The following is a 13,417-nucleotide window of genomic DNA, read 5'->3' as shown; positions in this document are numbered from 1 at the left end:
AAAAGAAAGTGTCAACTTTAGTATGAAACCTGAAAGAAAATAGTTCTCATTCAGATCAAAACTACTAATATCAAAATAATCCAAAACAATGTTTTTCTACCAATACTATAATAATTTTGTTTGTTTTGCTAAACTAAATGCATATATCCAATAAAACCAGTGACAGTAATTAAGTTCCCATATATTCCAAAATACTTGTAATGGAATTTTTATAGTAATAAGAAATTAGACACAAAGCAGGTACTCATCAATGGGAGAATAGATGAATATGTTTCAGCAAATGAACAGAACCGGAAGAAAAATATACATAAGAACTTCAAAAGAAGACAACAATACAAGAGAATATAATTCAGATCCAATGTCATGATAAGATTACTGAAATATTAGCTACCTTTCAGTTGACAGGTAAGAGACTCTGAGTGAGAATCTTACATACTCTACCAATCATGATGGTGACAACTAGATAGTACAATGGATAGAACACTAAGGTGTGAGTCAAGAAGATTTGAGTTCAAATCAGCTTCAGATATTTATTAGTTGTGTGATGCCTGAGCAAAATCATCATCATCATCATCATCTTCACCTATATTAATCAAGTACTAGGTGTCAAGCACAGTGCTAAATATTTTTAAAATGTTATCTCATTTGTTCCTCACGACAAACTTGGGAGATAGATATTATTATCCCCATTTTACAGTTGACTAAATTGATACAAATAGATTAAGAGATTTGCCCAAGATCATATAGCTAGGAAGTATCTGGGGTCAAACTTGAACTCAGGTCTTAATAACTCTAGACTCAGCATTCTTCATTTTGCTCTAGTTGTTACTTAACATCTGTCTATCTTGGCTTCCTCAATTATAAAATGTGGGTAATAGTAGCATCTATCAATATTTGTAAGTACTTAGCAAGATGCCTAGCATAAAGTAGGTTTTAATGGTCATTGTGTCAGTCTGTTTTGCTTAACTACTTTGTTTTTTATTTTTATGTTAGCAATTAGGAAATTATTATTTTTTGGAAGGACATTATTGGAAAATGAATATGTAGTAAAAAAAAATTACTACAAAAGAACTCCAAAGCCACATGCTTGTGACTCTATAAAAATATTGTCTGTAGTAAATTAAACTGTATATTAAAAATCAAAACTTCCAATATAATTTTTCTTCATCAACTGGAGGAGAGGAAAGTCTATGAGATCACAGAAAATGGAAATTCATTTGTCTGGGATACTTTCTAATTTTTGATCACTTGAACCTGGCAAACTATATTCTAGGGAATAGCTAGGGATCAATGATAAAAAGCTAACTTGGCATAGGATATTCATAGACTAACTCATAGCATTTATTAATTTGTCTGTTAGTTTGATCCTGAAATGTCTTCATGAGTGAAGGCGACCTTCAGCCCTGAGAGTTTCTTCTGACCTCATATATTTCCTTTCCCCTCCTCAAATCTCAAATTGGATAGCCATTTGGCTTTGGAGAAAATCAGTAAATCCAACAATAGCTCTTAAACCAACAAATAAAATAAAATAAAAATTTTAGCCACTAAAAAGAATTAATACTATTTTTTGTCACTACTACCTTACCTATGAAGAAGAGAAGAAAGTCCCTAGAGACAGGAAAGAGGTACTTATCCACTTTTCTTACATAGGTAGTAGGTTACTGCTATCATCCTCACAATGGCTCTAAAAGATAATTGAGCCTTTAGCCTCACCAAATCGACAAGAAGGACCCAGTAGGTGATTTCTGCACAGGGAATTCTATGACAGCATAATAAGGAAAAAAGAAGAAAAAAAAATCTTAGAAAGGTAGAAGCAGCAAGGTTCAGACTTCCCATGTTAGCCCAATTTATTACCTTATTAAATGATAATATACTCTCCTCTTTACTGAAAAGGCCCTAAAATCAAAGATAAAAATTTCAAGCTTCCATTTTTCAACCTCAGTTTCCTTTCCTTATTTGCTCTGTCTTATTCTTAAGATTGGCTTTTGTTTTCTGATCAACATTAAGTCTTTATCCAAATGTATTTTGGGGAGATGGATTGCTGTAAGCTCAGACTCTTCTATACTTTGAAAAAGGGTTCCCCAATATGCAATATAATAGGCAGGAATTCTTAGTTACATTTACAGCAGTTGGACCACAGGGGACTTTAATGCTCCTTCTTGTGCCCAACCAAGCTAATAGCATCTTGAGCTGCTAAATGGAGTGTTTCAATTTCTCAAGGTGGAGGATTAGTTTGCTGTAATGTCAGACCTCCCTCCTGGGAAACAATTCTACTGTAGAGTCTGAATGAGTGCACAGTTCCTTGCCTCCTAGCATTATATGAGCTGATGTTGACAGGTAAGAGACCACAAGTTTGATAACTTGAGGACACTTTTATAGATGTTGACCAAAAAACTTATTGGTTTAAGTAAGATGTTTTGTCCTCTCAACTCCATCCCCCAAAATAATGAGGCTCCAAGCACCACTTTTATAATTCATACTCACCTAGTTATGATGTCAACTACTCTATATTAAGAAATAATAATAACTAAGTTGATGGTTAGATGGGCAGAATAGATGAAGGAAACTGTGTCCAGAAGAGTAGTGAGCACAACATTGGGAAGTCGCACTGGTATTACAAATTGGGTTCATCTTCCTTTGGTAGAAGAAGAGGTTGTATTAAGATAACTCACCTTCCAGAGATTTACTAATATATACCCTAATGCTGTAAGAGAATGATTTAATGGATAAAGGGGCATTCTCTGAGCAAGAAAGACCTGGGTTCAAGTCTCAACTCTGACACCCACAACCTATGTGAACCTGGGCAATTCACTTAACACATCAACTCTAAGAATATAAAGTGTCGAGGCGCCAAGCTGTCTTGGTAGAGGGAGTTTCCCTCAACTGGAACTTCTCTATACCAAAGAAATCACAGATCTGGTACCTGTTGATATCCTGTTCATGCTGCCAAGAAGACAAAGGCTTACTTATATTGTAGAGTTCATCCTCAATCAGTCTCAAGAATTTGGCTATGACGGGAGAAAGTAGTAATGGAAAGGAATTGCAAACATATGGTACATTCTCAGTAAGTCTGTTGTTCTTGAAGTCTACCTAGAACTGAATGTCCTGTCTTTTATTTCTAATTCCCTTCATTAAGTATTTACTAAGGCACCATTTAGATGCTAGAAATAAATGACATGAATGAAAACGATCATTTCTCTTAGGAAGCTCATGTTCTTCTGGGTCTTGAAGTGATTATGTCAAAAGTTTGAACAAGTCACTAAAGCAGGGTTTTGGGAACCTTCTGCTCTGGAACTTTTGCTGAATCATGATGCATACTGATTTTTTTTTGGGGGGGAGGAGGATATCATGCAAAATGATAGACTAGCAGCTTAGGGATAATTTTATGTATAACTTCTTCTATACAGGGTGGTAGCCTTCATGCTCAATTTTGGACTTTGAAGGGAGGAAAAATCTTTCTTGTATCCAAATATCTTTCTTTGAACCAGATTGATTTGAAGGAAGAGTATACTACTGACAATAAATATTTGTTTTCACAAAAGAGGCCTCATTCAGGCCTCTGTACAAAAAGCAAAAATAGCAACTTCAGGAATCCAATCACACTGTCTATTCTATAAGGCCCCTAGCATCAATGCCATGGACTTCTTCAATAAACCTAGGGAAGAGAGATTTCTAAATGGTCTGGCATAAATGAATGATGTACCCATTCACCTTTACCACAGGTCCTTCTCTGAAACTCCATAAGAATTCACTTATATTTTGAAGTAAGGGAAAAGGGAAGGAAAAACTAAGGTGTTTTAAATTCCAATGACTTAGTATTCTGTAATGGCCTGAGGCTCGAGTTGATGCACTGAGGTCCCAAGCACGTGAGGCTAAATAGTAATTGGACCATACTCTATTAATATATATACTTGGTAACCCTAGAGAACTTCTATATCTAACCCTTTATACTATTAACTTCTTGGTTTTTGACAAAGATGCATTGGCTCCGGCAGACAGCTTTTATAACCCACCGGAAGGGCAGTGTCCAATGTGAGCAGCTGAGTCAAAAAACCAGCCAGCAGTCTCTCTTTTCACTTCCCTCTCCACTCCCCTGCCTCCACCCACCAAAATCGTCATTTCCTATACAACACATCAGGACTTGCACAAAGAGTGGGCAGGGGCCATTCTTTCTCCAAGTATATATATTAATGGAGTATGGTCCAATTACTATTTAGCCTCACGTGCTTGGGACCTCAGTGCATCAACTCGAGCCTCAGCCCATTACATCTCCCATGCCTTCCATGCTGATGGGTTTATGCATAATAAGACCCTTCAGCCCAGAAACCCGCTAGCAACCCCTATTTCCCTTTGGCTTTTCATCTCCCTTTCTGAGATGTCAGGTAGGGCGTGATCATCTCCTTTTTAGTGCTTTCACCTCCCTTCCTGAGAAGTCAGGGGGGTTGTGATCACCTCCCTTTCGGTGATTTCACCTCCTTTTCTAAGAAGTCAAGGAGGGTATGATCACCTCCCTTTGGGAGTCAGGGATGGCATGACCACCTGTGTGGGAGATGTAATGGGCTGAGGCTCGAGTTGATGCACTGAGGTCCCAAGCATGTGAGGCTAAATAATAATTGAATCATATTCTATTAATATATATACTTGGAGAAAGAATGGCCCCCGCCCACTCTTTGTGCAAGTCCTGATGTGTTATATAGGAAATGCTGATTTTGGTGGGTGGAGGCAGGGGTGTGGAGAGGGAAGCAAAAAGAGACACTGCTGGCTGGTTTCTTGACATAGCTGCTCACATTGCTATCGCGACTCCCCTTCATCTCCGATCCTCCTTCACCTGCAATCCTCCTTCACCTGTGCTGGCTGGCTTCCTGTCGCAGCTGCCCATATTGCTGTCATAATCCCCTTTCACCTCAAAAAGAATAAAGATTGAAGATTTTTCCCTTAACCTGAATTCCTGACTCCAGCAGATTTTAAATATGAGGTCATCACAGTATTCTATTAAAGTTGATTTAGAGTCCTCATTGACAAATGTGAAATTGACTTCAAGAGGGTTAATACCTGCTGTCCAAAGGACTGCAAATAAAGTGGATGCCTATCATTTGGGGAATGGCTAAACCAACAAGTACATGAAAAAATATTATTGTGATGTAAGACATGAGGTCTATAATGAATATAGAAAAACATAGGGAGATTTAAAACCATCAAAAATAAAATAAGCAGAATTAGGAAAACAGATGTAATGACTAGTACAATGTATATGGAAAATAATAATCAAAACTCCCCCAAATCATAACTGAATATTGACAAACTATAATGCCCCAAAGAAGAAATATGAGAAGATATCTCTGTCCTCCTTCTTTTTAGAGATAAGGAACTCTGTGGAACACTGTGAATTTATCAGGCTTTTTAAAAGTCCAAAGATCCTGTAAATGTCGTTTTTTTATATAAGTATTTGCTTGCCTACTGTCTTCCTCATTTGATAGTGAACTCCTTAGCAGCTACAATTAGTTTATACCTTTTTTATATAGTATTTTTCCCCAAATACATACAAAGGTGGTTTTCAACATTCACCTTTTCAAAACCTTGTGCTCCATATTTTTCTCCCTCCCTCCCTTCTACTCCCTCCCCAAAATAGCAAGCAATTTGATATAGTATAAACATGTGCAATTCTTCTAAACATATTTCCGTATTCATCATGCTAGACAATAAAAATCAGATCAAAAAGGAAAAAACGAGAAAAAAAAAACAAGGAAACAACAATAAAAAGTGAAAATAGTGTGCTTTAATCCATATTCAGTTTCCATTCACTTTAAATGCAGATGGCATTTTCCATCACTTTTGCCTTTCTTTTATATCAACAGTCCTTAGAATAATACTTGATACATATAGGCACTTTATAAATCCTTGTTGACTTTATGTGGATGTTGGTTAGTTTCACTTTATTCTTTATAATAAGAGATGGTTCACTGTGAGTAAGAGGGAATAAAAATGGGAAAAGAAAGATGTAAAAACAAATGATATCAATAAAACTTTTTCAAAAATAAATACACCAGTTTGATTATTAGAGACAAATAGCTATATGCCAGAAATCAAATTAAATTTTTTAGAATCCTAACTTAAGGACATACATTTTATTACCAAAAAGTTGGTATTTTTTTGGTTGGTGAGAGGGAGGCTGAGATAGTTTGGGTAGGCCCTTAATCTTGTTGGACCTCTGTTTTTCTCATCTATAAGGTTACATGCATGCTGGACTGAATGATCTCTAAAATTACTTTTAATTCTAGAAGTCTATTATTCTAAATTCTTATTTTAGATGCCCTATTTGGCTATAACGATAAAGGTCATCTGGTAGTTTTTGTTTACAACTAAATGAAATATTTATCAAAAAGTGAATGGGCAAAGCAGTATTTCTTCTTTATATTTCCCTTGAAAAATATTTTTTCTGGATCAATATGATCAAAAACTTTGTCAAAGAAGTATATATACAAACATATATATAAATTATTTAGACTATATTTGCCTATTCTCTACTATGTATATATATATATATATACATATATATATGTGTGTGTGTGTGTGTGTGTGCATATGTTTATGTGTGGACATGATATATGTTAGGTAGATTTTATGTATATACACATATGCATTTATATATTTAACATTTAACTTCATCTGCAATTTTAATAGTAATGTATGGTTTTTGTATCCCATTCAAGGAATTCCAGAATTAAATTGCCTAAACCAGATTCTTTGGAGAAGTTGTGACAAAAAAAAGTGTTTGAGGAAATATATGTTTATTTTTGGGAATTGTACCATTACATTCATCTGTTCTTAGTTCCTTGTTCTTCTTCCATATTTTCTAAGATCTCCTATAGGTTCAAGCAATATACAGTTGCTTGCTGCCATCAAAACTACACATAATCTTTGCCACAGTCTTGCCTTCCCAACATATCTGCCCATATTACCATCTATAATCTGTTCTTCCTACAACTCTTCAATGCCCTCCATTCAGTGCTCCAATCTGATGTTGAAAATTGCCATTTTTATGTTTGCATGACCTTCCAAATATGTTTCTTCCTCATTCTCCCTTCAATCATTGATTTTGCCAAGCTCCTCTCTGTCTTCATACTGTCTTCGTACATATTCATATTGTATACTACATATACTCTCTATTGTTGATCTAGTTCATTTTTAGTGTCACTGCCAAAAGTTCTGGAAATCCCATTCTCCCAATTAACTAGAAAAGTAATATGGATTTTTCCATGTCCTTTACCTACCCCTCACATTGAAAGACTTCCTTTTGCTCTTATCTAGGCAGTATCAATGAACCACTTAGGAGATTCACCAAATGGACTTCAAGTCTATTATGACTTCAATGTTTTAATAGAAATTTCTAATGGAAAAAAGGTCTAGAGACTAAAATAAAATTAATATACTTTCTTTTTAAAAAGTGTGATTTTATGTTAAAGTGCTGTGTGACCTTTAAAGTGCTACATAAATGCTAGCTGTCATTATTATTATAATAGATGGACACATCATAAAGGGATCAGAAAGACTATTTCCTACTATTACCTCTTTGAATAAGTATGATAAATCCTAATGGTCATACTGAGGTCGGGGTGATATAAAAGTTGTATTTGTCTCCTAAACCTCCTTTCTACTAAAAAACTCCCACTGAAATATTGAAGTCATGGCAATGTAGGAGGTAGATACTGAAAATGGATCAGCAAGCAGCCTTTTTAAAGGTCAGCAAGTCTCTCTCTCTCCCATGTCTCAAAAACTTCCATTGAAATGGATGATTCAAGTCAAAGGATGTTTTGATAGCACCAGCAAAGTATCTTTTGTTCTAAAAATAGGCAATAGATGTTCCTTTCCACATGAAAATTTTCATAAATACATCCAGATCAGTCTAGTTTTCTATTATTTTTTTTACTTCAAGCATGAAATCCATCAGGACAGCCCAGTTAGCTGTTTTACAATCAGTGTGGTGGTTCATTCTTTTTTGGAATGTCTCTGACAAGCCATGACATCATCTGAATCATTATTTTTGACTGCACAGTCTGATATTGCCACTTTGGGGGTTAGTAGAAACAGCAAAGTTGTTTCAGAAGCCATATTGTCAATGAGTTGTGATTAATGGAACACAAGTAGTAACAGCTAGAATGCCAAGCTAGGCTCAAGTCTCACCTCAACTATCAATATTATTACCTTAGATACGTTTACTTAACCTCTCCCACCCCACCCCCACATCTGTAAAGTGATGATAAATAATCTCTATTCTATTTACATAACAAAGATCACTGCCAGAGGTTTTAAAAAAGATTATATATGTGAAAACATTGTAAAAAACAAAAAAGATGCATAAATGGAAAGCATTAATATGGGTAAAAACAAATCCTTCTAATATTCATCTCTATAATCCAAGGCAGTGTCTGAATTTTTATCAGAAGTTTGTTTATAGGACAGAGAGAACATTACTGATTTATTTATCATAAAAATCAAGGTTCAGAGAAATTTAGATATAGAAATACTTTCACAAATCTCTCTACCTCCAGGTTAGTGAGAAACTATTCTTTTTAATTATTATTTTTATAACATTCTCCACTCTTTAAAAGTCATTGTTATAGTGAAATCTTCCATATTGTCTATCCATTTTCTCTTACTATGTCCTGACTGGAGAGAAAACTCTCTATACAATAGTGTCTAAAAATTGATATGTTCAACTGTACAAATCTATACAAAGGGAAATTGAAAAAAAAAAAACACTTCAATTCCCTAGAATGCTCACGAAATGGGGAATTATGGTAACTTGAATTTTCTGGTCAATTGGAGGTTAACCAGGAAATCCTTTTAATCCCTGTCCCCCTTCATAGTTGGAAATCCTTTAAAAATGTATTAGTCTGCTTTACTATTGTAGGAAATATGATACAGGGAGCATAAAATTTATGTAAAAATTTAAGATTTGGGCAGGGGAACCTCTAAGCTCACTCCCAATTTTAGAATTCTTCTATCGCATTTTTACATGACTCTGTGATTTGGTGGGGATAAGGGGATGTGAACAGATATGGATAAGAAAAATATATCACAGTGTAATAGAGCACAGCACTGGACTTGAATCAGGATGACTTAGATTCAGATCCTAGTTCCAAACTTAATAACAGTGTGAACATCAGTTTCTCCTCTATTCAAAATAGTGATGATAATAATAACAACATCAACCTTATGGAGTTGAAATTCTTAGGAGATACTGAATACTTTGTAAACCTTAAAGTATTATACATATATGTATGTATGTGTGTGTGTGTAATCATTATTATTAAAGGAGTACCATACAAATAAGGTCTCAAGACCAAGAATGTATATAGTATCTAATATGTTCCTGAGATTCTATTAGTGATTCTTGGTATATAAAACTCTTGCTCATTAGGTTTACAATTCTAAATATCATCGTGCAATACTTTAATTATTTCAGAGCAACCAAGTAGTGCAATGTATAGAATGCCAGGTTTCAAATCAGAAAGACTCATTTTCTTGAGTCCAAATCTAGCCTCAGACACTTAATTTGTGACCTTAACTCATTTTCTTGAGTCCAAATCTAGCCTCAGACACTTACTTTGTGACCTTAAGTCATTTAATGCCATATGCCCCAGTTTCCTCACCTGTAAAATGAGCTGTAGAAGGAAATGGCAAACCACTCTAGTATTTTTGCCAAGAAAACCCCAAATAGAGTCATGAAGAGTCAGGTGCAACTGAAAAAAATACTGAACAAAATAATTGTTTAGATATAAAAGCTGAAAGAAATTAAACTCAATGCATGCTCAGCTCAGAAAATACCCTGAAAGTTGTTTTTATAACTAATATCTGACTTGAATTTATCTTCCCCACTTTAGGTCATGAACTGTTATAGGGCCAGGGATATGTCATCTATCTCCTTTGTACCAAGCCCAGTATCTTTGCAGACTTCTATATTCTTGATCTTGTGACCCTACATATTCAATTAGATCACAATTAATAGAGGTTTTTTTTTTCAGACAGAACTAGAGACAGTCTCTATAACTAATTATAACTTCTAAAATTTTCTTTAAAATTTAAAATGAATTTTAAAAAATTCATCCTTTCTTGTTTTTGAGACAAAAGGGACAAAATTTAAAAATGTGTCTAGATTAGAAAATGCTCCTCAGACTCTTTATAATTTTCCCAGCTTTATTCCTACTAGCAAATGCTTTCCTCTATATCTGCTCTTCTGATAAAAGGTCTAATTTTCTCTCTGTAAATCATTAATGTGACTAAGAATTGGGTAATTAACACATTGGTATTGAGAAACAACAAAATCAGACCCATGACTTCAAGCTTCCTTGAACACTGGGGAGTCAGTTATATATTCTAGGTTCTTCTATCTTTACTAGTGTATTTCCTTGATCTTATTCTTTCCCAGGGATTTTCTAGTTTCTGGGACCTTATCCATCTGATACCTTGGAGAAATCTTGAACTTTAAAAAATGGAAATTAATTCATTCATTCAACCAACATTCATTTAGGGCTTATTTTGTATAGGGCATCACAGCTTCTGAGAAAGAATAAAGAAAGCACCAAAATAGGTATCAACAATAAGTAAAGCTGTATTACTTGTAGAACATAATAGAATTTCATATAAGTAGTACACGTATGCTTTTATTTATTTATTTGGGGGGAAGGAATGAGAAAAAAATATATAAGATCATAGCTTTAGACTTACGGGACTTTGGAGATCAATTAATCCTACTACCTTATTTTTGCAGATGAGGAAGCTGAGGCCCAGAGAAATTAATTGATTTGCCCACAGATAATAAGTAACAATCAGGAGCTGAACCCTTTGTCCCAAATCCAGCTTTATTCCATTATCCTACAACCCCCGCCCATATTATGTGTTATGAGCTTAGTGCTACTTTTCTCCAAAGATTCTGGAAGTTTGCAAACTTTATGCAAGGCTAAGAAAGAAAAGAAGAAAGGAAGGAAGGAAGGAAGGAAGGAAGGAAGGAAGGAAGGAAGGAAGGAAGGAAGGAAGGAAGGAAGGAAGGAAGGAAAGAAAGAAGGAAGGAAGGAAGGAAAGAAGGAAAGAAGGAAGGAAAAACTTATTAGTAGTCTGTGTGTTAAGTGTTAAGTGCTTTACAAATATTATCTCATTTGATCCTTAGAACAACTCTAAGAGAAAATTGCTATCATGTCCATTTTACAGTTAAGGATTCTGAGGCAGATAATCCAGGGTCACACATCTATTAAATGTCTGAGAACAGATTTGAACTCCCTTGTTCCTGACTCTAGAGCCATTTCTCTGGGCACTATGGTGCCACCTAACTGGGAGGTGAAAGAGTGGAGAACAAAGGTTTGGGAAAGAAAAGTGTCCATAGATTTCATAGATAGAAGTGAAAAAGGCAAGGTCAGCCTGAGTCTCCAGTGATCTTGTTTGAAAGGATACCTCCTGACCCAACCCCAATGCACCAAACTATCTCAGTCTTTCCTTTTACTACTTTCTTTGTGCTTATATGTGTGTCATTTTCTCTCCGTGCTCCCCTTAAACTCTCTCTTGTAATCTCATTGACTAGAGTGACACTCAATAGCAAAGGCAGAGATGATCAATGTTGGGGACATCGGCTGCCAACCATTCGGACTTTGCAGCTGCTCCACTTCCTAATTCACTTGGAACTCTTCTGTTCAGCTCTGCTCTCTCTCTCCTCCCTGAGCATATGATAATAAGCAAAAGATTGAGAGAGGACGCCCTCTGCTCCTGGATAGGTACTATTTATTTTGATGTATGTTGTTCAACTGGGGACAAAAAGGAGTGAAAGTCAATAAGTAAAACTTTTTTTATATATTTTCAAATGGTTAGCTAAAAGGTATACATTACTGAGACTGGAAGGCCCTACAGCTGAGCTACCAGGTCATTTCCATGTCAATTCACAATGCCCTCAAAATTATTAATTAGCTTGTTTTATTTATTATTAGTAAAAGATGGGAAGAACATAGTCCAGCAATTGGAGCAAGGGAATATCAAAAGTCTTTTTGGCTAATGTCAGCTATGGGACTGTCCCAGTGTGACCTGAAAGTGGGAAAAAATAATTTCATTTGGATCCTTTGTTTGGAAAACTTGAAGACCCCTAATGTTTATTTATTTTTATTTTTTAAACCAGAGCGCCAACTTGAGTGCAGAGAGACCACTTAGTAATCAACAGACCATAGATTCATAGAACCAGGAGGAATTTTCTAGTTCACTTTTTTAGATCATCTAATACAAACCCCATTTTATGAATGACCCTAGTGAGAACTGGAGATCAAAATGACTTGTATTTGCCACATATAAGTAGAAAAGCCTAGATTAATATGTAGGTGTCCTGACTCTCCCATCTATTGTCATCTTTTCTAGAATACACTGATTGCTTGTAAAAGTTGATTTAATATACCTATTCCCATAATCACAAAAAAAAAAACAGGAAATTTTGAACCAATCAATCCTGCAGGAAAAAGCAAAAATTACCGTGCTACAATATACATATATTGTTGTTAACCTAACAAATCCTTCTACAGGACACTATGCAAAAGACTGAGCTAGGTAGGTATTCAGGCAAAACAAGATCCCCATTCTTATGGTGCTTACATTTAGTGATGTGTGATACAGGAAGATGGGTGGGCAGGGGACTGACTGATCTGTGATTCTAGCCACATGGCGAATTTCTAGCATGGAAACTCCCAGTAGGGCAAATCAGCAACTCAACTGTGGCTTATATTATTCAAGTATTATCAGAGGGTACAAAGAGGGTAAGCATTTTACTCATGGTTATGTATCCAGTGTATGTCAGAGGCAAAACTTCAACCCAGATCTCTCTGATTTCAAAGTTAGTTCTCCATCATCTTCTATGCATTGTTGCCTCTCATCTATCCAACTCTTAAAACTTTTTAAAGTCTCTGAAAATAACATCCATTTTAGAGATGGAGAAAGTGAGACATTAATGTATAAACTAGAACTGCAATGTGGCACAATGAATAGGAGAGAAGAAGATCTGGATACCAGTCCTGCCTTTCATATTTTTTTCTTTGTAAAACCATGGATATTATTCTCCCTGAACAATTTTCTAGATCTATGAAGGGATTTTCTTTATGGGAGTGAAATCACAGAAGCAGCCCCAAGAGACATCTAAAATAAACTTGCACATGGATGTATTAAGTCAATAAGATACTATCCAGAAAAGAAATAAATAGGTCTCTTCCCAGGGCATTAAATATTCTCTTTTCTTAAAGCTTTGAGAGATTGTTAGAAATAAAAGCAAAGGTGGTTTTTGTTTAATATCTAAAAGAAAACACCTTGACTTTATCCTTTTTAGATTCCCCCTATTTATCAGGCTGACATTTTGAAATTTGGGTTTGCTTTGAAAATAGCTTATCCAATGAAA

Source organism: Antechinus flavipes, chromosome 3 (assembly GCF_016432865.1).
Source record: "Antechinus flavipes isolate AdamAnt ecotype Samford, QLD, Australia chromosome 3, AdamAnt_v2, whole genome shotgun sequence".
Lineage (NCBI taxonomy): Eukaryota > Metazoa > Chordata > Mammalia > Dasyuromorphia > Dasyuridae > Antechinus > Antechinus flavipes.
Note: the sequence above shows the minus strand (reverse complement) of the source record.